General features: G+C 32.6%; 1 protein-coding gene and 1 long non-coding RNA gene across 4 annotated transcripts in view; one reads left to right on the top strand and one right to left on the bottom strand.

Moving 5' to 3' along the window:
• LOC141458708 (uncharacterized) overlaps nt 1-27333 on the top strand; it is a 200116-nt gene that overhangs the window by 147370 nt on the left and 25413 nt on the right. The window lies entirely within an intron of this gene.
• Nucleotides 6272-8893, bottom strand: LOC141458241 (uncharacterized). 2 transcript variants are annotated; one of them, XR_012460831.1, is made up of 5 exons: nt 8468-8893; nt 8050-8254; nt 7492-7706; nt 7231-7412; nt 6272-7095 (listed from the first exon to the last, which is right to left on the bottom strand). It is a non-coding gene; the product is annotated as an uncharacterized lncRNA (long non-coding RNA). The 2 variants fall into 2 exon arrangements; XR_012460832.1 differs by having other exon boundaries at nt 8669-8893.

The following is a 27333-nucleotide window of genomic DNA, read 5'->3' as shown; positions in this document are numbered from 1 at the left end:
CTTTTATTGCAATGCTCGCAGTAATTCTAAGAAACATTAAATTTATTTTTTTATGTATAGAACTTAATGCTACATTTGGTTACAAAATAGTTACATTAAAATACATTTGCATATTGCACTTTATAATTAAACAATCTGTAGGGCAAATAATTAATATTCATGGTTTGCAGAGAATGCTAAAATCTCCCTATTAAAAATTAAGAAATGTGTTCTTTCTAGATCACGATTAAATTGAAACGTACTAAATAAATTAGTAAAATTAGTGTTTACCAAATAAATCACCTTCAAAATGCAACAATAAAAACAACTATACTTTTTTAATCGATTGAGGTAATCATTTTTGCTTCTTTGTTTCAATCCTCTATTTATTATTTTATTATACACGCACAAACTAACGTTGGCCTTAATGTAAACTATCAAATACAGAAACAGCAGCTATCTGGTCAAATTAGAAGACAATTCGCTCTTTTTCCGATGGTTTATACTTCTTACTTTACAAATCAGATCAACCCTAGATGTTCAATCCAGCATTGGCCTTAATGTAAACTATCAAATACAGAAACAGCAGCTATCTGGTCAAATTAGACGGCAATTCAAGCTTTTTCCAATGGTTTTTACTTCTTATTTTTCAAATTAGATCGACCCTAGATGTATAATCCTGCATTGGCCTTAATATTAACTATCAAATACAGAAACAGCAGCTATCTGGTCAAATTAGACGACAATTCACCCTTTTTCCGATGGTTTGTTATTCTTATTTTTCATATTATATCAACCTTGCGTGTACAATCCAGCATTGGCCTTAATATCAACTATCAAATACAAAAACAGCAACATTACTGTGAAATTAGCGAACAACTTCCACTTTTTTCCAATGGTTTTTACTTCTCATTTTTCAAATTGGGTCAACCCTATATGCAGAACCTATGGTCAAATCTTTAAGTTTTCTTTTATGGCAATGCTCGCAATAATTTTAATAAATATTCAATTTAATGTTTTATTTATAGAACCTAATGCCACAGTTGGTTACAAAATAGTTTCGTACTGAAAATACATTTGCGTATTGCCCTTTATAATTATACAATCTGTATGCTAAACAATTAATATTCATGGTTTACAGAAAATTAAAAAAAAAATTATCTAAACAAAACAAAATTTAAATCCCATTGTTTGTAAAAGCAAATTTGACTTTCTTGATTACGATTAAATAGAAACATTCTAAATAAATACATCAATAAAATAACTATACTTCTTTAATCGATTGAGGCAATAACTTATTTGTTTCAATCTTCTATTTATTATTTTAATGGCATCAGTGATAAAAATAATCATACTTCTTTAATCGATTGAGGTAATAACTTATTTGTTTCAATCTTCTATTTATTATTTTAATGGCATCAGTGATAAAAATAATCATACTTCTTTAATCGATTGAGGTAATAACTTATTTGTTTCAATCTTCTATTTATTATTTTAATGGCATCAGTGATAAAAATAATCATACTTCTTTAATCGATTGAGGTAATAACTTATTTGTTTCAATCTTCTATTTATTATTTTAATGGCATCAGTGACAAAAATAATCATAATGTTTGTATGTCAAATTGATTGTCAGTAAATTTACTAGATAATCGAGTGAAGCACATGAAGTGACATCTTTCATAGTTGTACAAAAAAATTGATTTTCAATTTCCTTCAATTAGCTGCATTCGATTAAAAACTGGTACAGATAGATTGGGCCTACATCCATGAGTTACATCTTTCGGGAAAAATCTATAAACTTCAACCATTAACTATAAATCGGATTTAAGATATAGCCTTTTTTTTCAACATGGGAGTTTGGCTATAAGAAAGGAAAACTTGTATTGCCTTTGGGCTGATTACTCTAGATGTTCATTGAATTAAGTATTTATTACTCAAGAGATAATTGCGAAAACATTCAGCATATCATTTTTATGAAATTCTTAATTATAGCTAGATTCTGATAAAAGTGATGGACATAATGCAATCTTATTTTATTTTTGTCCAGATCTAAACTTAAATTAAAGTAGTGAGGTTCTATAAGTTATAGATGACTCTAAGTTGTTGGAGGTATTATTTAGAAGCGGAACCAAGGGCCCTAGGTGGTTGCGAAAAATGTGAGAGAGATTGGGATAGCCTCTAAGGTGGTAATGTCTTGTTAAGTTAGGATGTACAAGCGAGAGTTGTATTTCATTCCAGAGCACGGTCTGCAAATTCCTGGCTTGGAAATGAGTGGAAACTTCAGCGAAAAAAGAGATGGAGAAACAAGGGAGGGAGCCACTCTGAGGGAAGTGATGAAATAGAAGGTACGGCCAAGGTGGAATCCCCTGTCCTATTAAAAGGGCTATATGAATTCCAGGGTGGAACCCATAAAACATTTTAATACCATCCTTATATACTATTGGAGGGCTTTTGTGAGTATTTGTCTATATTTGCAGGCGTGTGTTAGTGGTTTTTGTCTAGTATAAAACTGAATTGTAGTTGGAGAGCTATGGGGTAGGTGAATTGGAACGGGCTTGAACAGATTTGAGTTCCGCACAATGGAGACTGGGTTCATAGTTATTGCAAACCTTTAGTAGAAGTACTAGAGGAAACAGGTCGTTAGGTTTGTCTGGGTGTCTGCGACCACAACTAGCGCTGGGTTTTTTGGGGAGTGAGAGGAGGGTTGGTAGAACCCGATCTTCTGCACATTCACTTCAGAAACACTCTGTAGTAAAGTATTGCCGGGACAGCCTGATGAGCAGTTGTTCCTGCCGCCTCCAAACTTTTCTCCTCGCCTTGCCCTATCCTGTTAGACACTTTTATTGTTAGTTTTGTCCGCCAAACCATTCTTTAGGACCTTGAAGATCTTGTCGGCCAAGTTTTTACATCCATATTTAATTTCTTTTACCAACCCATCTAGCTGTTTGCCACGTGTAATAAAAGAATTTTATTTTTAAGAGGTGGACAGCTTTAAGTTACAACTATTGCAACCGAACAAATAGAATATAAAACCTTTTTTTTAATGACTCAATTAAAGTCTTTTATAATATCATTTGAGATCATTACATCTATCTGTAAATTTAAAACTTACGTGTATTTATTATTTTTTTATTTCAAAAAATTAAAAGCATTTAAGATTACTTTCTGAAGGAGGTCAGCGAGAGTATGTCAATTGGAAAATGGTAGGAGAGTATGATAATGATCTTAGTGGATCCGCTAAAGTGAAAAATAATTTTCTAATTAAAATTTTATTTAAAGTATAAAAAGTGCAACATTCATTGAATTTATAATCTATTTTAATAAATATATTTTTAATTATTTTTCACTGAAAAATGGATTCAGTAAAATGGCCTTCCGGGTTAGTAAGTTAAATAAACTTTTTGTACTAAAAAGGAAGGAAGGTACCTCATCAATAAATTGAGATATATCTACGAATAATCATACAAAGTGCACTGCAGCCTCAAATCAAAAATGATGTTTTTTTTTCTATAGTGTATTCAAATATGACGATTAAACGTACAAGTAGAAAAGTAGTAACAATAATAACGTGAAACTCATGGATTTTGTTACAAAGAAGCGTGATCTATAAATTGGGTCTCTAATAGTGAATCTTTAATCTCTAATCAAAACCTTGTAGAATAAACACGTTAGATTACAGTAATGAAAAGAGCTTGTGAATTGTTCCTTTCTAGCTATCTGTGATGGACTCATGTTACTGTAATTCCTGAACATAAAAGAATTATTGTATAATAAGGTAGTGGGATTTTGTGTTGGATTTTGGGTGTCAAATTATGCCAGTTGATATTTTGTAAAGAGAGAACACTGTCCTGAGGCTGCCATTGCACTGGAAAAAGCATAAGACACCAATAACAGATTAATTTCTTAAATTAATTAAACAATAACAATAAATATCCAAATTAAAAGAAAAATATCCTAACACCATTTAATTTTTTAAATTTCAAATTTACTATTGAGAGGCTTATATTAGTGGTGTAAAATGTTCATTACACTGAGACAGATAATGATATCCCTACTTAGAGAACGAAGAAGCAAAAACTAAAGGAAATTATGGAAAAAACAAGAAAGAACAAGATCAGATAATGAGAAACTGGAAAAGAAAAAGTTGACACTAAGCACACAGAACTAATGGAAGAACTTATGAATGATGAAAAGTTGTTAAAAAAGAAAATGAGAAAGAAGTTGAACAAGGCAAGGGATGGACGTAGTAAGAAAGGGTGACCAGGCAAAAGAGGAAATTGAACCATGTGCAGAAGCAAAAGCAGAATGAATTGAAAAAAAAAAAAGAAGTTAAAGCTAAGAAAATAGAAGAATATGAAAAGATTCTGGAAGTAATGGTATTGTCATTGAAAAGAGAAATGAAGATCGAAAAGTTTATTGGTGGAAAGAGTGACTCTCGAATATCTTAAAATTCAAAAGATTCAATCTATTTTCCTGATAATGGTAAGAGTTTAATAGAAGTGCACCAGCTTTAGTGGAAGTTGAGGATTACCTTAAGGAAGAGTTTTTTATTTGAAAGAAGTACATTCTGACTAAGTCGCAGCAGTATTAAAAAAAGAGCACATAAAACTGAAGAGCCAAATCAAGTGCAGTTAGTCTTTACTAAAATATTTACTTGATGATTATACAAAATAATAATCTTTGCGTTGAACAGTTTGGGAAATTACCTTAGTTACAAGAGCTGCTACTAGGGCAGTCAGTACTCTGCATTGCAATTATTTGTTTACTTTTTGTTAATATGCTGTTAAGACCGGCCTTACATCAAATTCCTTCTTCAATTTGTACTTAATTTCATTTTTAATACCTTAGTTATTATTAAAATAAAATAAAATGGATAAATTACAGGGTTCTGTTTACAAACTCAAAATAGACACTGTAGAGAACCTGGAAAATTTTATTAAGAGCTTCACTTTTATAAACTTGTTTTTGAGAAAAGAAAAACTTAATTTAAAAAAAAATTGTGCAAAAAATGGAAAAGAAAATTAGAAAATTGTTATGAGAACTGTGTGTACTGACTAGAGATCCTTTTTCTACTTCGTTAAATAAAAAACTTTTTTTAACAGGTAGTAAATTCCATTTAAAGCTTTTGTACTAATTATCAAGTTGGTTTTCTCCACCTTTTTTCCACTACAAATTAACTTGGAACATTTGAACTTTTTGTTTGTGTTTGTTTAATTTTTTTTTTTTTTTATCTTGTATTACAGGTGTTTTCTGGTCTTATATTTATTGGAGGAAATACAGCGTTGTATCCACAAAAGTACTACTTCATCCTTCTATAAGAAATGTGCCTTACCTTTGGACTAAGACCTTGGTTCCAGTCGTTATCGTTAACAAGTTCTTTAAATTGTATTTAATAATAGCCATCCGTTGAACACATTAAGAAGTTTTATGTTTCAAATCTAGGAATGGCCAGTTCCACTTTAGCTCTAATTTTCCAGCACCAGCTGGATAGTTTGTGGACCCGTGGAATGTCCACTTTTTAAATGTCTCATTTTCAAAGCGGCATTTGTTAACAAGAGGATTCTTTTAAATTTTGCAATCACATCGCTTCTAATTACATTTACATAAAGTTGTTGATATAATTTTTAAATATGTAGTATTTTTGCATTCATTTTTTTAAAATTCTTACCTGGTTTAACCAAATTAAAATTGTTGCTTTGTATTTCTACTCTTCGTTTGAGTCCATCGTTTTACTCACTCATTTAGTTATGCCAACTGTTTTGGAAGCCTGCCTTACTTGTTATACCTACCTTCATCAAGCCCAAAGAATTCTATACCTGATGTTTAAATCAGTCTTTACAAATAATTAATGAAGATTGAAGTTGGAAATCGTTTTTAGTGGAAATACAAGATTTTGAAGGAGGAAAACTACCGTCAATTTCCCTCGGGGGAAATTTTCTTCGTTTCTCTCAATCTGAGATTTCCTCTGGGGATAAATCTTTTGGTCAGACTTTTATTCTTTGACCAATAATATCTTTTAACATTTGTATCTGGTAAGATGTGAAGGTTATTGCGGTTAATAGGTTAGTGTGTATGTGTTCTCAGGAAAACAAGATTACGGAAAATTACTTTTCCGTCTTGCTCCTTGCAAAACAGTTGTAAACATAATGTTACTTTTCTCTACAGTATGAAGAGGATTCGGACTCCTCTATCTCTCACTGAATGGGTTTTTTTCTTAAATGTTTTTCACAGTTTTCTCTCAGAGTTTCTTCGACAGAAAAATAAGATAACTGAATAGAAGTGACCACTAGAGCCACTACTAAGAGATAAGTATATTCAATCTACACTTTATGACGTCATAAAATTTGTTGCCTTCGTTCAGAACATTTCTGTTTTCTGGTACATTATTTTTTTCCATTCATCAGTAATCTACGTCATTCATCGTCAATTGTTTTAAATCATATCTCGATTATTTTTCCGTCTAGTTATTTTTCCAATATTTTGTCCTTCGCAATTTTAAAGTGAATGTACTTGAATTGATCTTAAGGTGTCCCTCCTCACAAAATTCAAGCTCCTGCAGTTTATCTCATTTTCATCCATTTTATTTTCTTATCAAATTGCTTCTTTTAAAAAAAGGAAATATAAAAGTTTAAAATATTAATTGATAAAACAATATTTTGAACCACAAATGTTTTTATTAATAATATTACTGAGATATTACTGATAACTTGGGCATGACTTGGTACTAACTATTCGATTATTGCACTGTTCTACTGAAGACTATATTCTTTATGTTGATCGTAACTTGTGACACTTAAGAATATTGTTGAGTTTAACTGATCTATCATGATTTCTTCGCGGATATTTGTACCATGGTTCGGACCACAACAAATATTCGTTAAATATTTAGCGAACACGCCTCTCTGAGGAGAGGGATAGGTTAGGTCAGTCCAATCTAATCCAGTTTTCGTTTATTGACCTTTCACAAGCTAATAATATTTCCACTAGTAGAACCTGTTTCGACCCAGCATGTCCTTCCATTAAGGTAGAAGCCTAGTACTTCTGACCTGGCAGCATCGTCTTGCTGTCACCACTCTAAACCGACAGCTTGTTGGATGTTAGTTGAGGTAGCCGCTACAAAATATTATCAGCAGATTAAATACACTCTAATGATCATTGAACGGTCATTTCGATACTTAAATTTTATAGTAAGAAAAGGTACAAAATTAATTAATTTTAAGTAGGGCATCTGTAAATAGTTTTCTTTACCTTTATGGCGCTGAAATCTATCTCGGTATACTGGCCAACTTCTGCCAGCCTTTTACGTTGCTAACTGCTTTCTGAATTACCCACCAAATCATTCCATCCTAACTTAGTACGTTCCAAACACTCTTGTTACAGTCCTCTCAATGAGTCGCCGAATTAGAGAATAAAAAGATCAAATAAAGTTGCTGAAAGATTGGTTATTTAGAAAATATATATATTTTTTTTTATTATAATTATTAAATTCAAAATCGGTTCATCTGTTACATTTCAGTCTCGTTTTGCACCAGTATACTAGTGAAGGTTGTTAATAGTTGCATGATGTGTATGTACAAGAACGCAACTCTCTAAATCCTCTAAGGTTGCAAATGGTTGCAACAATTAATTGAGCTCCTTTGAATCCTCTTTTCAAATAGTAAAATTATGAAATGCAATATAAAGCCTCCCGTTTCTCTCAAAATTGATAAAAAAATTTATAAAACCTGAAATAGAAAAATTAAAAATAAATAAAGAACTATCACATATAAATGTACATTTTATTAAATTAATGGATTAAAAACAAATTAATAAAACATTGGGTGATCACATTCAGTAAATAAAATAAAACAAGATCAAATAAATTTTCAAATAAATACACATTCATAAATAAATATAAGTAAAGGAAAAATATATTTTCTTATTTCGTAGGAATGTTGGAAAATTCATTCAAGTTACTACTTTTTCACTCAAGCTAAATGAATAATGCATTAGGGTTAGCTTTACAATGTACATTATTTTGAATATGTTTCGAAGAAATGAAACAAGCTGAAAACTTAGATACATCACCTTTTTTTTTTAAGCAGCAAACCAGCATGTGATAATGGAAATAATAAAATGGGATTTATCTTGATAGATATTCAGTAACGGTTGAGCTAGCAAAATATCTAAATTAGTGTTTCTTACTCAACGCTTCGACCCTTTAAGCATCTTTTCTTTGATCTTTGTAGGACTATTCTCAGTGAAATTTAATTGGAAATTAACTCCTCTAAATCTAATTGGACAAATAAACACAAAGAAAGCAATAAGTTTTGACTCACTTTAAAAAGGTCGCATTTTAATATTCTGTCTGTTAAAATTGTTAATGTTAAGCTGATTCTTAGAGGCTTTTTATTTTATTTAGAAAAGCATCCTTCGTCTTAAATTCAATAATATACTATTTCCAGCTATCTTAATTGTGGGGAAAATTTAGCTACGGATTTCGTACCTGTGTTCAATTTTATTTACATTGATAATTAACAAACAGTTCAATGTACACACCACGTTGCATCCAATTTACTTATGTACCTAAAGTAAAGTGACCACACGTCCCGATTTTGGCGGGACAGTTCCGCTTTTTGGTGGACTGTCCCGCTTTTTAGCAAATATCTGCATTTCTTATTTTAAATGTACTGTTAAAATATATTACCTATTACTTATTAAGTATTATGGTGAATATAAAGAAATAAAAAACACATTAAAAAACACATAAAATGCATGCAGAGTAAACTAAATTAGGCTATGTACCCAGTTAGATTTACTCGGTGGTGTTCGATCATTGTCGTTAGGTCTCGTACATTGGGATCGTCTAATTGGGTGACATTAAAAAAGGAGATTTTATGGGAATATGTGGAAAAATCTTTTGAATATATTAGTAACCATTCTCCGAAAATGATCTTTTTGATGAGGTGTCATTGGTAAAAAGATATGTTACAGATGAAAAAATTAAATGTTGGTTGTCTGCAAATGTGGGGACAGACAAAAAATGGACGGAGTTATTGCTTCATTTTAAACAGAATAATATTCCTTATCAAAATATTTTGAAAATTGTAGAATTCGCGCTCTCCCTTCCAGGAACAAATGCAGCAACAGAACGTGTTTTTTTTAGTATCAATAAAATATGAACATTAAAACTTTAAAATCTATATTAAGTGTAAAATATAATTTGACCAATTCATGTGAAATATTTCACATTTTAATAAATGATGCGAATCTATTGCAAAGTATTCACTCGGATCAAAAATATGACCGTGAAAGAAAATCATAATTTTTTTAAAATAAAAAATTTAATTTGATTAAAAATCATGATCAAATTATTATTTTTTACAAATATTTTTATAGTTACCAATAATTAATAATAAATACATTTTTGTACAAGTATATGAATGTATACTATAAAATATATATCACTAAATTTTATTTCTCATTTCATCCCATTTGTCCCGCTTTGTCTCAATGAAAATGTGGTCACTTTAACCTAAAGACCCCTTTCTGTAGATACTTGTAACTATTCGCGTCAATCTGAATCTCAAAACGCCAATCATAATTGGGCTAATCTATCAGCACACAACCACTTTAATACAAAAGATAAATAGCCATCGTTATATCTTCCTAAGGAATCAACGTTGAGGTTATTGTCGGCACAAGCACTGAGCTTGAAAATTTAGAAACGCCATCACTCTCAACTTATCCTCTTGTTATAGCCGACTTAATATAAAAACGACGGAACGGTAAATGGTCAACAGAAAGCGAGGGACAGAACCAAAATGCTTCAAACCTGCTTTTAGAAGGGCTATACCGTGAGCCGCAATTTCCGAAAGCTACTTTGGGTAAGAATTGGGTGAAAGGTGGTTCTCTGTGTCCTCTTGAGGTACTGTGTTGGATGCGAAACATCTCCTACGATGTTCTAAGGTGATACAGGTACAATGAAGCAGCCTTAGATAAATGGCAAAGGTGCTTGTTATTGTTAGGCAGCCAAGAGAGATATTATATTATTAGAGATATTATAACTTAATCAGAAAAGAAAAGAAAGAATAATATTAGATACAGCTTGTCTCCATGGATTTTGATTACCTTGTTTCCTGTCCACTAATGTGCCATAAGTTAAAGAGAAAACCATTTTGAAGTGCAAACTAGAAATAACGCATATTTGCAACAGTTTACAAATAAAATTAGTTTTTAGCAGGATTCAGAAAAGTATTATTCTTTAAATAGATAAAAGTTTGGTAGAAAAATCAATCAATTGGATTGTTCAAGACAGCCAGATAGGTATTTCAATTTTTCAGCAAAAGATTTATCTTACTCTGTCGACAAATTGCTCGTAAAAACAATTTCAACGTTTATATATTTCTATCGTGAAAATTGAAAGAAAACAGAAGCTGGATGAACGGAGCACTTCAGCGCTTTATAAATATTTATATAGTTCACATTATCTTGGTAAAATTACTACGCACACTTTAGACACCGTCTTGTCAACTTGTTATTCAAATTTTAGTCGACAGAAAAACTTTTCTAGTTTATCTTCAGCGAATATTGACTGATTGATTAGAAGAACAACTGGTCCGGAAAAACATTTCGGTTGGAAAATCTGCTTGCCGCTATTTTTTTGGTGATGGCACAACTTCAACGATATAAATAAGAGTGTTTAATAATCTTTGTCTGGGTGAAAATAGTGAGATATAGCTAAAAAGGTGAAATAGAATATTGTTTTAAAACTATTTTATTTATATTAACGCTCGAATGGCTAGTGTCAAAGGAAAGATAGAATTGTTTTTTTCAAAAACTTTAGTTTTCACTTTGCAAGTACGTCATTTATTCATACTTCCAGGACAAAGTTCAAAACACTTCTTTTAACCGAGGGCTCTCATCGAATAATTGGGCGCATGTAAGAGGGTGCAGTGCAGCTCTCCAATCTTAAACATGACATTCCCGACATCTATCACCAGGAGATCCGACTTGGAATTTAAGTCAAAATCCCTGATTTTCTTATCACATAATCTTGATTCACTAACTCGCTGCTTTCCTGGGCATTACTTGGACTGATGAAAACGCTCTTCCCTCACTTATACAATAAACATTATGGGAAGTTTTCTTGAAAAATATCGATATTAAAAGTGTTCTCTGGATTTAACTGAGAAGACCTATCTTTAAACTCCCTTTAAACAGAAAAGATAACTTCTCTGAAACCTTCCTAGACATGGGATGTAAGAGATAAAGTTTCGAAGAGAATTTTTCCTTGAGGTTGAAAACCAAAAGGTAACGGAACAGTGAATCCGCTCTTTCTGTTGCAAAAGAAGAAAGAAAGAGGAAATAAGCATAGATGGGTCGAGAAGATAATTGACAGCACGAAGAAGGACATTAGACTGAAAAGAATGGATTCTCTGACGCAGGGTTGTATCGTGGATTTCAACACTGCCACTTAAGTCTCATAAGTGTTTTGTACAGATTTAGGTTTTATACGATTTCGGTTGATTTAAGTCTTAACAGTCAGTCGAGCTTGCAATTAACATGGCTTTATAAAATAAATTATTTGGAGAAAGTTTTATTAATCAAGGTGGATGGGGAGATTAATGAAATGGATTTTGGGGACTTCATTTTTATTTTATTTATTTAAATAAGGAAAAGTTAAATTTATTTAATTTTGTGTTTACACTGCATCGTGAAGTGATCACCACAACTTGTTGTGGATGGTGTTGTCATTCCTCTAAACCCAGAGCGTTTCCATCCTCATCTTCTTTCTAGCTCGAACAGAAACAGAAAACAAAGTCAAATCAGCACGATTTTCAATTGTAAGATCTGTATCATTTGGTGAAAAATATTTTAAAAAAACTGAAAAAGGTTTCAATTATTTCTGAAATTCTTTCAAATAATTGTTTCATTTAACCATCCCAGTGAGCTCTTTAGAACGGATAGTTTTGAACTGCTCATTTCTCATTTTTGATCCAGGAAACTATCTTTAAATGATTAGGTGAAAGTGCAAGATTAGGGAAAATAGTAAATAAATCCTAGATATGTTATAATAAGGCCTAGAAACTTTTCTCTTCCATATTTTGTATCCCTTGGGCTTGGATTAAATTTTCCAGGATATACTGGAAGGCATCATTCCGACCAAAACATTAATTTCCGCTTTTTGATATTTATATTATAATCTACTTTCAGATGTATATATATATATACATTCAGGAGCCATTATCAAGAGAAAACTACCTACTTTAGGATTTTCAGCATGAAAAATGAGGTCTCGTATTCACTCTACGGGGATATTTTATGATGATTCTCACCAGCCAGCCCAGAAATACTACTGAATATATATTATATAGGTATATAAATTTTTAAGAGAAGAAGAGGAGTACGAGGAGAAAATGTCGCCTCTTTCGACTCTTAACCTAAGCCCTAAGAATAAAAAGAAAGTTGTGAAGCACCCAGACTATTTCTCTTACCAATGTAAATTATTACCATCCTATATGACAAATTTGTTTCAGCTTGGACTCAACTGACTTACAAACTTATAAAGCTACAAATAAATAATAGTGTAGAGGTAATAGAATAAAAAGTATGGAGGCGCAAGGTGCCCTTTTAACTTTAGGGACTGAGTTTGCCCAAAATATATTTCAAAAAAAATAGAATATTGCTGTTTTAGTCTTTTATAACTACCTAGATTTCAGCAGGGAAATGTAGATTTGACACAAAAATACATATATATTTAGCATTTCACTACTGAAGCTGAATCGAAGATGAGGTTTGCTTTAATCACACTTCATTTTTAATTAGAAAACTTTATTTAATGCTAATGTTTATGTCCAGTCAGAAAATTCGGCTTTTAATTCTGAACTAGCGAGACACTTTTTCGTGCAGCAGCTGTTTTTTGTAATTTTCAATTACGAGGAAGTTCCTAATTAATTTAAGTGTAAATTATAAAGTATTAGTTAATTATTGAATTATTCTATTATTTGTGCAAGACAGAGGTTAAATTAAAAATGAAATTAAACGAATACTTTAAATATAGCCTGCGTCTTTCCTTAATCACTCAAAGAATTAAAACTAAACTATTTTCTAGGTTCAATAATTTATAAAATCAATTTACAATCCCACCTTTCACCAGGGAGCAACTATGATCTCCATCAATGCAATGGGATCTTCCAATTTAAAAGTCGTTTACGTTTTAACGATAATACCTAGACTATATCTCATCTACCATCCATTGTAGAAGTTTTTCACGATTGTACGATCCAAATAATAAAAATAAATAGTAAATAATAGACTATCAACTGTATGGGTTTTAATGGAGAATATTTTTGACAGCTGAATAGTTAGAAGCATTTTCTTAATGATGGGTTCAGGTTTCCAACAGCTACCATCTGTACATAATGGGTTTTTATATATGAACACTGAATGAAGGCCATGATAGGGTACCCACACAGTCTATATCATAGTCATAGTCTGTCATGTATTGATCCATTGCCTCCTTCCTATTCTGGGAAGTAAATATTTACCTCATTTGGTTTACTTTTAAGCTTTCTTCTTTCATATATATAAGCTTTCTCTTGGAATAAACTTTTCTTTTCAGGAGAAAAAGTTTTTGCAACTTTTCTAGCAAACAATAAAACTCTTTCAAATCGATAATGCATGAAGATTGTTTTTTCTTTGTCTTCTTCTAAGAGCAATGATCAGTCGACATTGAGCTCTCAACGGAAATGAGCAATTTGAGATCCACTGTTCAGGAAAAACTGTCCTTGTGACTATCTAAAACAAAATGAGAAGTTCTCGTACAAAATTTTATATTTGATGCATGTACCACTAGAGTCCTGGAGTTGTAAATTATTGGTCAAAGCCTAACCACTGGAAATGTCACTTTACTTGATCCATGGATTTAAAATGTGGTTAAAATTTCGAGTTGGCAAAAGAAGAGGAAATTTTCTGTGCTTTTCAGTTTTACTCAATTTGCATGAAAATATAAATTGAAAAATTCTTTAAACATAGTAAAAGGCTGTAATTTTCTTTAGACCTAATCACAGAACTAGAGAAAAGTCAAAGTAACACCTTCTTATTCCTACTGATCTTCTTCAAAACCAAAATTTTGGTGATCCATTGAAATGAGTAGTTTAACTTCATCTCTTCCCTAGAGCTCCAACATTCTCCAACATTTTTTGGATTTACAGTGGATAAAATAAGTGCACACATTCAAAAATTCTCACACAGAGTGAGAAGACACAATCACTAACCACTTTTAACATACTTCTTTTTTTCAGACTCAAGGGAACCTCGTTCTCGGGTAACCGGTATTTCTGGTGTAAACTCAAAATCAAAGATCAGCACGATCACAATATCTCTCAACAGTAAGAGTAAGAGATCGTAAAAATTAGTATGAAAATTAGTATTAGTATAATCGATTTTTAATAAAAGCACTTCAGGAGGCATGTTTTGTTTTTAATGTCTATTCCTGTTTCAGTTCACTTATTGTTCGCTATTCTCATAAACCGAAGCGCTAACTGGTCACAATTAAATAATTTATGAGAATTAAGTAAATTAAATCTTACATTAATTTAGTTAGATTTGTTGTTTTTGTTTTAACCAATAAATTTTTGACGATAAGTAAAACAGAGTTAAATGTTTAATTTTTTGTTTAAACCTACCACTAAATAGAACTTTTTAAAAAGTGGATGAACTGAGAATATACAAAATACAAAAGAAGAAGCGGTCGGCAAAGTTAAGGAAGAAGAATGATCAGAAATGAATAAATGATGAAGTCCCTCGGTGTATTGCCGAAACAAAGTGTACAACTTGGAACAATTCCAAGTTGTATAGTAAGGTCTTTTGTTATTATATCTACCACTACCCCCCTTCAAACGGTACACCATCCTACCTATCAACTCCAGCCACTCCCAAAATGCCTTCGTTCGCTCGCCTCAGGTGTATTTGCGTCTCTAGGTGTGGTCCTGATTTAATTTAAAGTGTAATTAGTGTAAACAGGAAGGCACTTGTTGGGGTATAACTATTCTAAACACTGTCAAGTTTCCCTATTATTAAGTGTCCCTTGGTTAATTACTTCCTTCTTCAAGAACTCTTCCAACCCATTTAATATCTAAATCAGATTTTACTACGTAGAAGTCCATTAAACTAGAAAAGAAAAAAGAAGAAGAATCTTTAAGCTCTTGTAACCAGACTAATTGTGAACAATATTAATGAATCAATTTAAAAACCAAATAATTACTTGATAATCATTGCTGGCCTGCACTATTCGATACTTTTGCCTGCGTAAATCACCGAAGGATTTTACTTTCACTCACTTTCGTTACAAAGTTGAAGTAAATTGTTCATCGGAAATGAACGCTTTGAGGTCCTCGCTTTATTAAAGATGTTCTGGAGAAGGTGCAAGAAAAGGTTTTTGATTAAAAATGGAAAAGGAGAGGGCTGAACTTAGATAATTTGTTTAGGTAATACCTCCCTTTAATTTTGATAATCTAAATCGATTTCGCAGTATCTCGTGACAGTTTTTTTTAACATCATGCATTCGAAAATAGTCCTGTAACTTTTATTTCAAACAATTTGGAGAAAGCAAGGGGCGGCTATTCTTTAGTGCTTGGTTTAAGGAGTAAAAAGGGAATACTCAGCATTCAATTTATCCTTTATATTTAGTAATTTTGAGAATACATTTATTCTCCTTCGAGTCCTCAAAATGACACTACAGAGTAACCTTCCTTCATATTCCTTAAAATTGCACTAAATGTGGTAGCCTTTTTTTTCTTCCTCCAAATGGTTCATTTTGGAATTTTAAATTGAGTTTTCACCCCCCCCAAAAAATTGAAGTAATTCCATTAAATTCCACTGAAGAAATTTACGTTCATTGTTTGCAATAACTTTTTTGTTTTGTAACTGAAAATGCTTATTTAAATAAATAAAAATAGCAAGACAAAGTCATACTGGGGTCAAAGTAGCGGACTTTAACGAATTTAACAGTCATCGCTCTGGAAAATGGAATTCCAACATTATTGGATTATCTTATTATTAGCTGGGAAAAAATAAAACTTAACAGGAATAATGCATTAGAAAATGAAGATTACAGAGTGAATGCTGAATTAGTTGTGTGGGTTGGACATTATCTATGTTGTAAAAAACTGATTCGAAACACCCACGTGTTGTTTGCCCTTATTCAATTACTGTAATTTTAATCTTCTCGTTCCACTAAAATAACACAATAACTTGTATTTTAGATCTTTTATAATATATGTATTTGTGTATGATTTTTTTATTGTATCTTGTGTCATATTGTTTTTTTAATAGCATTTGTTTTCAAATTTAGCCTAACTCACAAAATCTAATTAGTTCTATTCTAAAAAATATAAAAAAATGTTAGAGATTTGGAATCTGTAATAACATTTAACACTGTCTAATATTACAAACCTCAATTTCCGATTCTATTTTGAATTTGGCGACCAAACAGTCAGTTGTTTAATCCGATTTTTGGGGTTTTATAGAAACTAAATGTTTTGAGTACCCAACAATGAATTTAACGCATGTTCTTTCTCAATTCATTGTGTTTTTCTTATTCTAGGCTTATCTCAGTCCTTATTGAGCTGGGCTTCATCGTGGATGCTGCTCCCGATTCTTGGATTTCCTCTTGTTTGGGGGAATCTCTTTCAACTCACTGAAATAGATTGTTCTATAATTACATGGTCTTCTTACAGTACTTACTTTCTTCCTAAAGTACCTTTTATCGGTACAATTTACTACTACTTATACAATATCAAGTATTCTAATATTATATCAAGTAAATATTAAGTATTATAATATTATATAAAGTACAATTCATCAATTGTAATATCATAATAAAAGGTACAATTCAAAATTGAAAAGTCTCAAATTTTCTAGTTTTCAGAATAAAATTTTAATTTGTTGACGTGAATACGTCTTTAAATTTGCTATCGTATGGAGGCAACTTCAGAATTCGCCTTCAAGAGTGCATCGCGGCTGACGGCCGCCACCTACGTGATATCATCTTTCAAACTTAATGTAAAAAACTAGATTCTGTACTGAATTAAACAATATAAACATAATTTCTGTAAGTTGAATTGTTTTCGTTTTACATCCCTTTAAAACCGGTTCATATCTTTTGCCCCACCCTGTATATTCTCTATTGCAGTAATTCTTATCCTGTAATTCACAAGTATAACCTTCACAATTCACTTTTCGTTAAAGCAGCCATTTCCTTTTAAAATAGAACTTGTCAATATTTCCTGTTACAGTTTCAAAAGCAACAAATGAAATGAATATCAATACAGAGACAGACAGAATGAATAATTGCCAATTATTAATCATTTAAATAAACAGGTGATTGAAACAAAGATACGAGTGTTTATCGTTACAGAAATGGTTTGTCCAGTCATTGTCAAGCTCATAACCCTGCCCAAGGCTAGAAAACGCCATAGTGATATAACTAAAGCCGCTTTAACGGTTATCTGGTGGTTGTACCAAAGTTTAGCCTGACATAGCCTAGGCTTTAATCACACTAATGGTTTCCTTCCTTCCACACCGGTGTTATCATTTCCTCTTCTGCACACTTCTTTATCTCCTTCATTTTTAAAGCTAAACTTTCCTTTCTAAAGAGAATCCTTTTTAACATTTTATTTAACTGAAACTTATAAAACAAAAAGCTTTTTATTTTTAATAACTTTATGAAATGTAGAACTGCCAGATGACTGATTCACTGCAGCAAGAAGTATTGCTGACCCCTCAACTAATCATTTCAGATTACTATCTTCCAGCGTAGAGTATATCTCGTGGCCAGTGCCGCTTTAATTGACGTCTGGGATCATCTGGTAGAGTTGAAGATTATAATTGAGTGGGTAGCGGATGAGCGGAGAGGCAAAAGTCAAATTTCTTGTATCGGTTTGAGGTTAAATCTTTGTCAAAACGTACGTACTTTTTAGATAAGTTTGAATAGGATTCGTAATATGAAGAATTGTTTATGCGTCGTAGAATTTTCGACTGAAATATTTGATGATAATAGATGGAAATATTTGGCTAAATTCCCAAATTCTTTCCAGCCTATCCCGTCAAGAAGTTCTTAGTAACCTGCCTGGACAGTTTCAACCCTAGTTATGTTTAACAGTTTCATTAGGTTTTAGTTTTAATGAGGTGATAATTTTAGTGAATATTTTTTTGTAATATTATTAAAAATACCCATTAGGGGCGCTAAATCATTAGTTAGCTCCAGAAGCCATTGTACTTTACTCGGTCCGGATCAAAAGACTCTTTTTTTATGCTTAAAAAAAAACATAATTTAAGGCCTAATTTACTGTACAGATCCCAATCAACTTTGGCCTGCACTCATAATAAGTACAGTAAAAATGATCACCGAGAGATCTGAATTAAAAAAAAGATTACGATTTGGGGAAAAAAAAAGAACTAGAGAATTGACTATTGACAGTAAGTACATTAAGATGTAATTCCTAAAAGTACCATACCGGAAAGAGACCTTACCTGGAAAGTAAGACATAAGAGAAGAGATCCTAAGAATGCACTCTCATTTATAAAATTGTGTAGGTTATCCTTAAAGTGCATCAGCCTACAAATTCACAGAGAAGATTAAGCAGAAAGATACCACCTCGTTGATGCATAGAAAGATACAGATTCTTAACTTCACTGGTTCTTCGAGTTGCACAAAACCACTTAACTGTCATTTTTTCCTGTATATATAAATAGAGAATCGTTCTAACTAATTTCAAAAGAAAAATACACGTAAACTGAAAATTTGCTTTAGTAAAATCGCTCATTTGGTCGAAATACTTTTAACAGAATCGGCAAAAACGTATTGCAAGTTTGAGGCTGATGTAACTTTTCGTTTCTGTGAGTTCAGTACAAACACAGTATTAAAAAAGTGAGAAAATAAATTTCAAAATTCTTGGTTTGAAAAAGTTAGTAAGTTTAAACTTTGAGAGTCGTATTGAGAGAAAATTCACATCAGCTCTTTTAATCCATTCACAAGGTCTCAGTTTTCTCTTGCGTCCCACAAGATCCTATTTAATGAAGCAAGGCGAATTAATTGGCTACTTAAAAGTGGGTAAACAAATTATAAGCTCTGCGGTGGTATATCTTAATGAAATGTGGTAGACCAAAAGAAGGAGTCGTCTGTAGGAGTGGTACTCATTACCATGGGAATATTTTAATTAATATTCGGCATTGTACACGATGTTAAACCTCTGCTACCACACAGCTTCAACCCTTTTACCAACTCTAACAAACTCCAGTTTTACAACTCAAACAGTTCAACAATGCTGGGAGGTTAGAACCACTCCAAAAGTACCTTTACAATGAGCGATGATCGAAATGTTTACAATGTCCGATTGCTTACTTCCAAATACAGCGTGAACAATCACGTGACCACAGTTCTTTCGCTAAAATTCCTTCAGGTTCTAACTTATGTTTTCTAATTTATATTTCTGTCATGATTTCAAAGCCCGAATTTTAAAATATATTTGTTAATATTAAAGGAGATCGAAACAACCCAAATTATACAGAAATGATATTTCTAACCTAGCCCATTTTTTCCTCATCAAGAACACTGAAAACAAATTTTCCTGGGCCAAAATTGTTTCAAATAAATGCACCACACTTTCGAAAAAGTCACACAAAAAATAAATTAAAAATGAATTCAGCAAAGTGGTTCGTACGAGGTGTGGCTATTAAATAACGAGACGATTGCTGTAAAACATTTTATTTTAAATTCAAACATATTTAGTTATTATCTCCTTCAATATACACCCCTCCCCTATCCCTACAACGCTCCATGCGAATTTACCATTGTTCGAAACAGTGCTGGAAGTCTTTTTCTGTGAGCTCCTGCATGACGCATGCCGCTTTTTCTTTCACAGCTTCAAAGGTCTGAAATCATGTTCCTTTAAATGCAGATTTGACTTTAGGGAACAGACAAAAGTCATATGGGGTTAGGTCAGGTGAATAAGGCGGATGGCCTAAAACTGGGATGTTGTGCTTGGCTAGAAACGTCTTGACAGTCAATGCAGTGTGAGCCGGCGCGTTGTCTTGATGGAGAACCCATGACTTGTTCTTCCACAAATCGGGTCGTTTTTTTTCCTTACTCTTTCACGGAGTTGAGTAAAGCACCTCACGGTAGTAAGAGTTGATTAATTATAATCGATATTTTCATCTGTTTTGGACGTGGAAGGGCGACCCGGGCGGTCATCATCTCCGACGTCTTCTCGGCCATCTCGGAAACGCTTGAACCACTCAAAAACTTGAGCACGTGATTAACATTCATCGCCATAAACTTATTTTAATAAAAGATAAGTTTCAGTAGCGGTTTTACCCAGTTTCATGTGAAATTTCACAATTTGTTGCTCTACTACATGTGTAGTACCATGTTTTCGTCAAAACGAAACTAACATCTCTTACACAAACGACGGTTCCGGTAAGACAGATTTCTCTACAAACACTTGAGACGCTGCAATCGAAAGAGAAGGCTTTACGCTGCACAGCTGTCGGTCGTTAGGATTTGGCGCATGCATAGTTCTTCTGTAGCAGCATCAGTCTCGTTATTTAATAGCCACACCTCGTAGGCTGGTGAAATATTTTCGTTCTAACTCTGCGTATTGGCAATACATTCGCCATGTTTAGATGAAATCAATTAAACCATTTTTCGTAAAATCTCAAGAAAATCCACATGCTAAATTTTGGGTACCCTATTAAAACCCAATCAAAATACAGAGGTTCATCTTCCTGCTGTTTTTTTAAAATATTTTGTTCACTCAGCTAGACAGATTTTCTAACTTTAGGGGGCTAAAACTTGACTACAATACTTTCCTTCCTAGCAGGAAGAAGTAAAAAAGTACTTTCCAGTTGATAAGAGAGGAAATTCCAAGTTAACTTCCGAAGTGCTGCATAATAAGCTTTATCTGATGAATATTTTTTGTGGTAAGTGGGCATTTACCCAGACTGTTGAAGGCCTGTCGTGCGTTAAGAGTTCATACGACACTCCCTTACATCTCCTCTTTAAGTTTGTTTGTGAGTAGGCAGAGCTAACAGTCTAAAGAAATGCCCATTTTACTGCTGCTAGGATTGGACTCATGCATACTCCTGTAAAGCCTTATCAACGTCACACAGATAGACTCCCGTTAACTCTTTCTTCTTTAGCTACTATCCAACGCAGTAAGCTGACCCTTCCCATACCCTTCGAACAGCTTTCCTTTCAACTTAACATAGGTTAGCCAAGCTTAGTTTCAGCAGTTTTAAAAGATTTTTACCAGTGTTGACTTAAATTACTAATGCGTCGTAAGATGTGAAGAAAAAATAACGATTGATCTGTTTTTTGGTTATTTGAAGGGGGCGTATGACGTCATACATCAATAGAACCATGGTCCTGAATAGAGCAGAAATTTTTCATTTAAAATAATCTGCCTTAGCTTGAATGCCCATATTTGAAGGTAATAAAAATATTTAATATTGCCAAAGGACTGTATTCCTAGTGATTGGTCTGAATAAGAACCATGTAACCATTGCCTTCTAGATAGCCATATATGAGGCAACCTAAAAAGGAATTTATTAAAAAGAACAATTGATTGAGTAAAGAACACAGTTTTCTACAATGAATTGAATACTTCATACTTTTTACCTAAATTTCTAAATTCTCTTAATCTTTGACAATCTTTACAGTCCTCTCCCAAAATCCAAGTTGCTGATCATTCTAAAATAATAATCCCCACACTCGTAAAAGAACAGAACTAAACACACGCTATCGACTACTTAAAAGACTCTTAGACAACAAATCAAAACTCTCTCTGGACAACAAAAGACTGATTTATACTTCTATTTTGAAACCCATCTGGGCGTACGGAATAGAGCTGTGGGGTTCACCTAAACGCTCCAATCTCCAAAGGATTCAATCGCTACAATCTAAAATACTTCGAACTATCGTAAACGCTCCATTTTATGTCTCCAACCTGACTACACACACTGACCTTAACATTCCTTTAGTCACCCAAGTTGCTAAAACACGATACAGAAAACTCCACTTCAGCCTGCAATCTCATATAAATCCTCTAGCTCAAAATCTTTCTTCTAGAACTCTTCCGGACAACCCGACAAGACGTCTTAAAAGACAGTGGCCTCGTGATCTCCTCTCAAGTGAAGAGAGTGACTAACCATATATTATTTTGGAGTGTTACCACTGGGTAACTTCTCCACTCGTTACCTTATAATTTATTACTCCATTGTTATCATTGTTACTTATAGCGCTAATGCGCTGATTGTAGCACAATAAACACAAAATAATAATAATAAGAATAAGAATATATCTAATTTCTAACATATATTGTCGTGTACTGAACTACGAGGAATTTCTAAAGTTAAAAGAGATTCTTCACTCACTCCTCTGCCTAGCTCGGCACTGCTCTCTCGCATAAGAAACCTTAAACCAATCTGGCTTTGATTCCTGTACAGGTAACTAGATTTATAGGAGCGACTACACACACTTTTTGTGCTTAATTTTGAAAACCGTGGTACCTTTTTTTAGCTGAACCTATTGAAGATTATGAATGATGTGGAGGCTGTGTTAAAGAAAATGAATCGAGGATACAATGGATCCAGTTGTGACCTTAAGTATCCATTCCACGGAAGGACCCGAGTTCAATTTTTTCTTTTATATTGTGCTCTTACAATATATCATTTTTCATATGATGTAAAAGACAAGTCTAACTGACGGGTTTTTCGTTTTAATATAAGATTTATGTCAGCAAATATTATATCTAACATCTTTGTACTATCATTAATAATTACAAGTTAAAAAAAATAGGTAATTGCACTTAAAGAATTGCATTAAGAGAGAAACGTTTGAATGTTTCCCTTCCCAAAGGGTCAGCAAAGAGCGGAGTGTACTTCTACAACTTAAAAGCTACAGAGTAGGCACCTATTCTATGGATGCTGGGATCTTCCTTATGATAGATTTCAATAGACAGAGGACCGTACAGTAAATCTGTACTTTGTACTTTTATTTAGAGGATAGTTCGCTCTAAAGGGCTTCTCTTCCTGAAAATCCCTTAAATCGGATAATTTTTGGCAAAATGTTTCCAACAAAAGTTTAAAAACCAATATGAATTCAAAGTGTTGTCAAAGTTTTAAAAAAAATCGTTGTACTCGTTTTCAAGAACACTGGGAAAAAAGAAGACAATCTATAATAATAAAGTGTTTAGGTTCAAGAATTTTTACCGCTTTGACTGCTCAGTTACAGTTTGTATTTTTCTAATACATTATCGCAAGGATGGGCCAACACCTTATGCCCAAACTTGTCAAAGATGGCAAAAGTTGCCATTCATTTTCCATGAACTCAGCATTAGCCAAACAGCGGTAGTTTTCCCAAAGGAGCGAAAATATGAGTTAGTATTTGACGGCATTCCCCGTTTTGGAGACAAACTTCTACTTCTTCTTGTCGCTCTTTGATCAAAGAATATCCTATTATGGCAATTTCTTTGCCAAAGTGATTATGCCAATATCTTGTCATACGATAATTTATTTACAACATAGGCATTCGATTTGATTTATTTATTTATTTATCCTATTACACTTATCCGAACTGAATGCAAAATGAGACCCATTTTTTGCTAATGTTAAGGTGATGAAAAATCACCCTGACAAGGTATAGGGTACAGGGGGTTGAACCCTACTGAAAATGATAAAATGTTCACATCAAATATTTTTTCCCCACAATTTATTGTCTACGAAAAGTGTTACTCATTTCTAAAGTGAAATCGTGTTCGCCATCACCTTTTATAACATTCAACTTTATAACAATGTCATTTAGCTTGCCAACTTATCGCGCAGTTCAGTACTTACTACTTAGTAAGTTGTCAATACTTTGTTTACAAGTTAAATTAAACTTAATGGTTGTTTACGACGGGTACTTAGACTTGTAATCACTAGCTAAATATACAATTCTCCTAGCGAGTATTTATACATTAAATAATGTCTAAAAGTTATCACTTATATTAACATAATGAATACATAAAACACAACCACTAAGATAAATTTCTGAACTAACAAAGATTCATTAAAATTTAACGACAAAGTCCATTAACGAGATTATAAATAATCATTCGTTAATTATTTTATGCATATACTATCTACTTATTAATTTGTTCTTGTTTGAAAATAATATTGAAGATTAAGTTTAAGGCAGTTTTTCAAGTAATCGGCTTTTCGCCATAGAATTGTTTCATTTCTTTAATTGAACCTCTTCGTGCGACTTCAAGTCTTACTATGCCGAAATTTTCTCAATTTTCCACGCGTTCTCTTCCTTAACGAGATAGTGTCCTGGGATTGCGATGCCTTTATATGTTCTTAGACAATATCAACTTGGCTTTTCTGGAGAGCTAGTTGAAACTCAAAGCTTTCTTTAAGGCTCAGTAGCACTTATTTCCTACTTCTATTAAAGGCAAGACTTTAGTAATTAAATTTCATTGTATAGAATACATCCGTAATTTTAACATGTTACATTGAGAGACTGCTTCAACCTGAAAACCATTCTCACTACAGGATAACACCAGCATTCTAAGAAAGTAGCGAAGACTAAGAGACAAATAGTAATAAACTTGTCAAATGAAGTTCCTTGAGGAACAAAAGATGTCAGGCCCTCTTTAACTAACATCCTAAAGTATATAGGCTGAATAAACCTAAACAATAAATAATTACAACCAGAAACTGTAACCTTATAAAACATTAAACTTTTTTTGGAACGTTAAGAAATTCACGAGTTTAAAAAACAATAATACCCCTTGTGAGACTTTTAGCATCGTTTTATTAACGGCTCCTGCGTTTTCCTTGAATAAGAGACATTTATTTTTTCCCCTTTCTGGCTTCTGGCTCTTATTATTTCATTTTTTTGCTGGACTTTCTCTGCTAAAATCTTCTTCTTTTTTAATGTAATACAAAGTTTTTCAAAACTTTCTTTTACAATAGACCTTTATATTGACCTTGTCTCCAGAAAAGTCCTTTTTCTGTCTTTATTCCCATTCCTTTCAGGATCTTCTTTTCCTGTCTTTTCTGTTAAAACTTCTCACCAACTTCACAGAGTATTTTGTATTTTTTTTTTCTATTTATTGTAAATTTTAGACAGGCTGTTATCAGTTTATATTTTCCTCCGATTCAATAGAAAAGACTTTGAAAATGAAAATTTTTTGGGGGGGGTTTACCAAAAGCTTAATATTGCTTCGTTCACTTAAGTTCTTTTGTCCTTTATAAAGTTTTGGCTTTCAAGTTTTCTTGAATTAGTTTCCGTTGACATAAACTCCTCACACAGAGTCAATTCTCTACGTAGTTCACACCCACCACACCAGCAACAGATTGGACATAACGTTGTCAGAACTTCTTATCCTAAGATAGAATACAGTCGAGCGACCCAATAAAGGACACTTTCTATATAAAAGAACCTCCGTCTAACGGACACTCTACATAACGACCGCGAACATTGATTTTGGGGAACGGATTATTATGTTTCACCTCCCACCAACGACCACCTTATTATTAAAAGTTCGTTTGACGCGGTGATCAAAATAATTATCCCCCTCTCAAGTTTTTGTTTTTTTCTGGTTTTTCCTAAAGTTTCCTATATAAGCTCCATACATCTTGTACCATTTTAATCATTTTTCAATATTACTTTGGACGAACAATATTATTTTTTCCGATATGTCTCTCAAACGAAAGTGGTTAACTCTAAAAGAGAAAATAAATGTGTTGGAAGATTTTGCAAAAACCAAATCGAGCCATCGTCAACTTGCCGAAAGGTTTGTTCTATTTTTCTAATAATATATGATAGTATGATGATAATTTTAACATAAATTATTATTATTATGAATAAATGTGATGATTATTATAAAAATTATTAATTAAGTCAATAATATGTAGTTTTTTGATAAATATTTTGGATAATTAAGAAAAACTTGATGCATATCATATAGCTAAATAATTACGCAATTATGTACGTTTTTAAATCTATTAATAATAAACAATTTTTAAATAGAAGTTTGGAAAAAAAACTATATTTTTTCATTATGAAACTTGCCTACACTCCTTCTAACGACCACCTCCAAACTGCGACCACTTTGCTTTCCCCCGCCAGTGTCCGTTATTGAGAGGATCGACTCTATTTCCTATTCTATCATGAAATAACAAAAAAACATTCTCAGCGGTCAAAATGAAATATTTGCCCAGTAACCCTTGGCATTAAACAAGAGTTTACCAGAAGAAAGATTAGCTGGAGATGGAGGTTTGTTTTTAATAGAGCAAAAATATGTCCATCAGAATCACTATATGAAATACCATCCCAAGATTTTTTGAAGGGATTTCATTGGATATTATTAGAACACAGACCTTTAGGAAGTCTGAAGTGTGTTTAGGAGAACGGTCCCACGTCCTGCTTTTATATACTCGTAAAATATGCAAATTAAGGATCTTTCGTGCTGAACTGTAACCATACAGTTTGGCAGTCCTGGGTACTCCATCCTCTGCAGCCGAACCCGAGAGTAAAGAAAGAAAGGGACGGAACTATTTACATGTAAAATAACAAAAACCGGGTTGTTTTACCATCTTCCAGTTGTCGAACCACAAAATTCCTCTCGGAGACTTGCAGCATAAAACTTATTAACTTATTTTAATTAAATTAAATTGATTCAACTTTAAATTGTATTAGTTACAAAAATTATAATAATAGTTCTATTTTTCTGGCTTCTACACTAGTATCTTAGAAATGAATTTTCTTTCATTGCGGTTGTGGTACATTTTTATTTACTGTTATGTTGCCATAATGGGATTTTTATACAATGAAATTGAGAATTCTCCTCATATTTTGCGTGGACGAATATGGTTTTGTGATAATGAAAGCGGACTGGCACGAGGAACATCTGCAGTTTGGGTTTTCCGAATTTGAGGGTGGTGCAGCTGGGCGGTAGGTGGTAAGTTATTTATCTGAAGATAATTTATGACAGGTCACAACATGGAGAACTAAAAATGACCAATAAAATTTCTGTATTAGTACAAAATTGCAACCATATTGAAAGTTACCATCAAAACTGCTGGAACCAGAGAAACTTTAAGAGCTTCCAACAGCTTTTTCTAAATTTGTAACTTCATAAAGATCGAATACTATCGATTACAACACTAATGTCATCGAAAAGTCAGCTAGGTAAAATGGATTTTCCTCGCCAACTCTCCGGATGTTCTTCATGTGATGTTCTATTTGAAAAATATTTTTTTGTAGTTCAGGGAGACATGATATTAGAATTTTCTCATAATAGAATCCTACATACTTGTGTA

The sequence above is a fragment of the Rhodnius prolixus genome, unplaced genomic scaffold (genome assembly GCF_049639745.1).
Source record: "Rhodnius prolixus isolate KJV_2025 unplaced genomic scaffold, Rpr scaffold_5, whole genome shotgun sequence".
Lineage (NCBI taxonomy): Eukaryota > Metazoa > Arthropoda > Insecta > Hemiptera > Reduviidae > Rhodnius > Rhodnius prolixus.
Note: the sequence above shows the minus strand (reverse complement) of the source record. Positions and strands in the feature narration are given on the sequence as shown.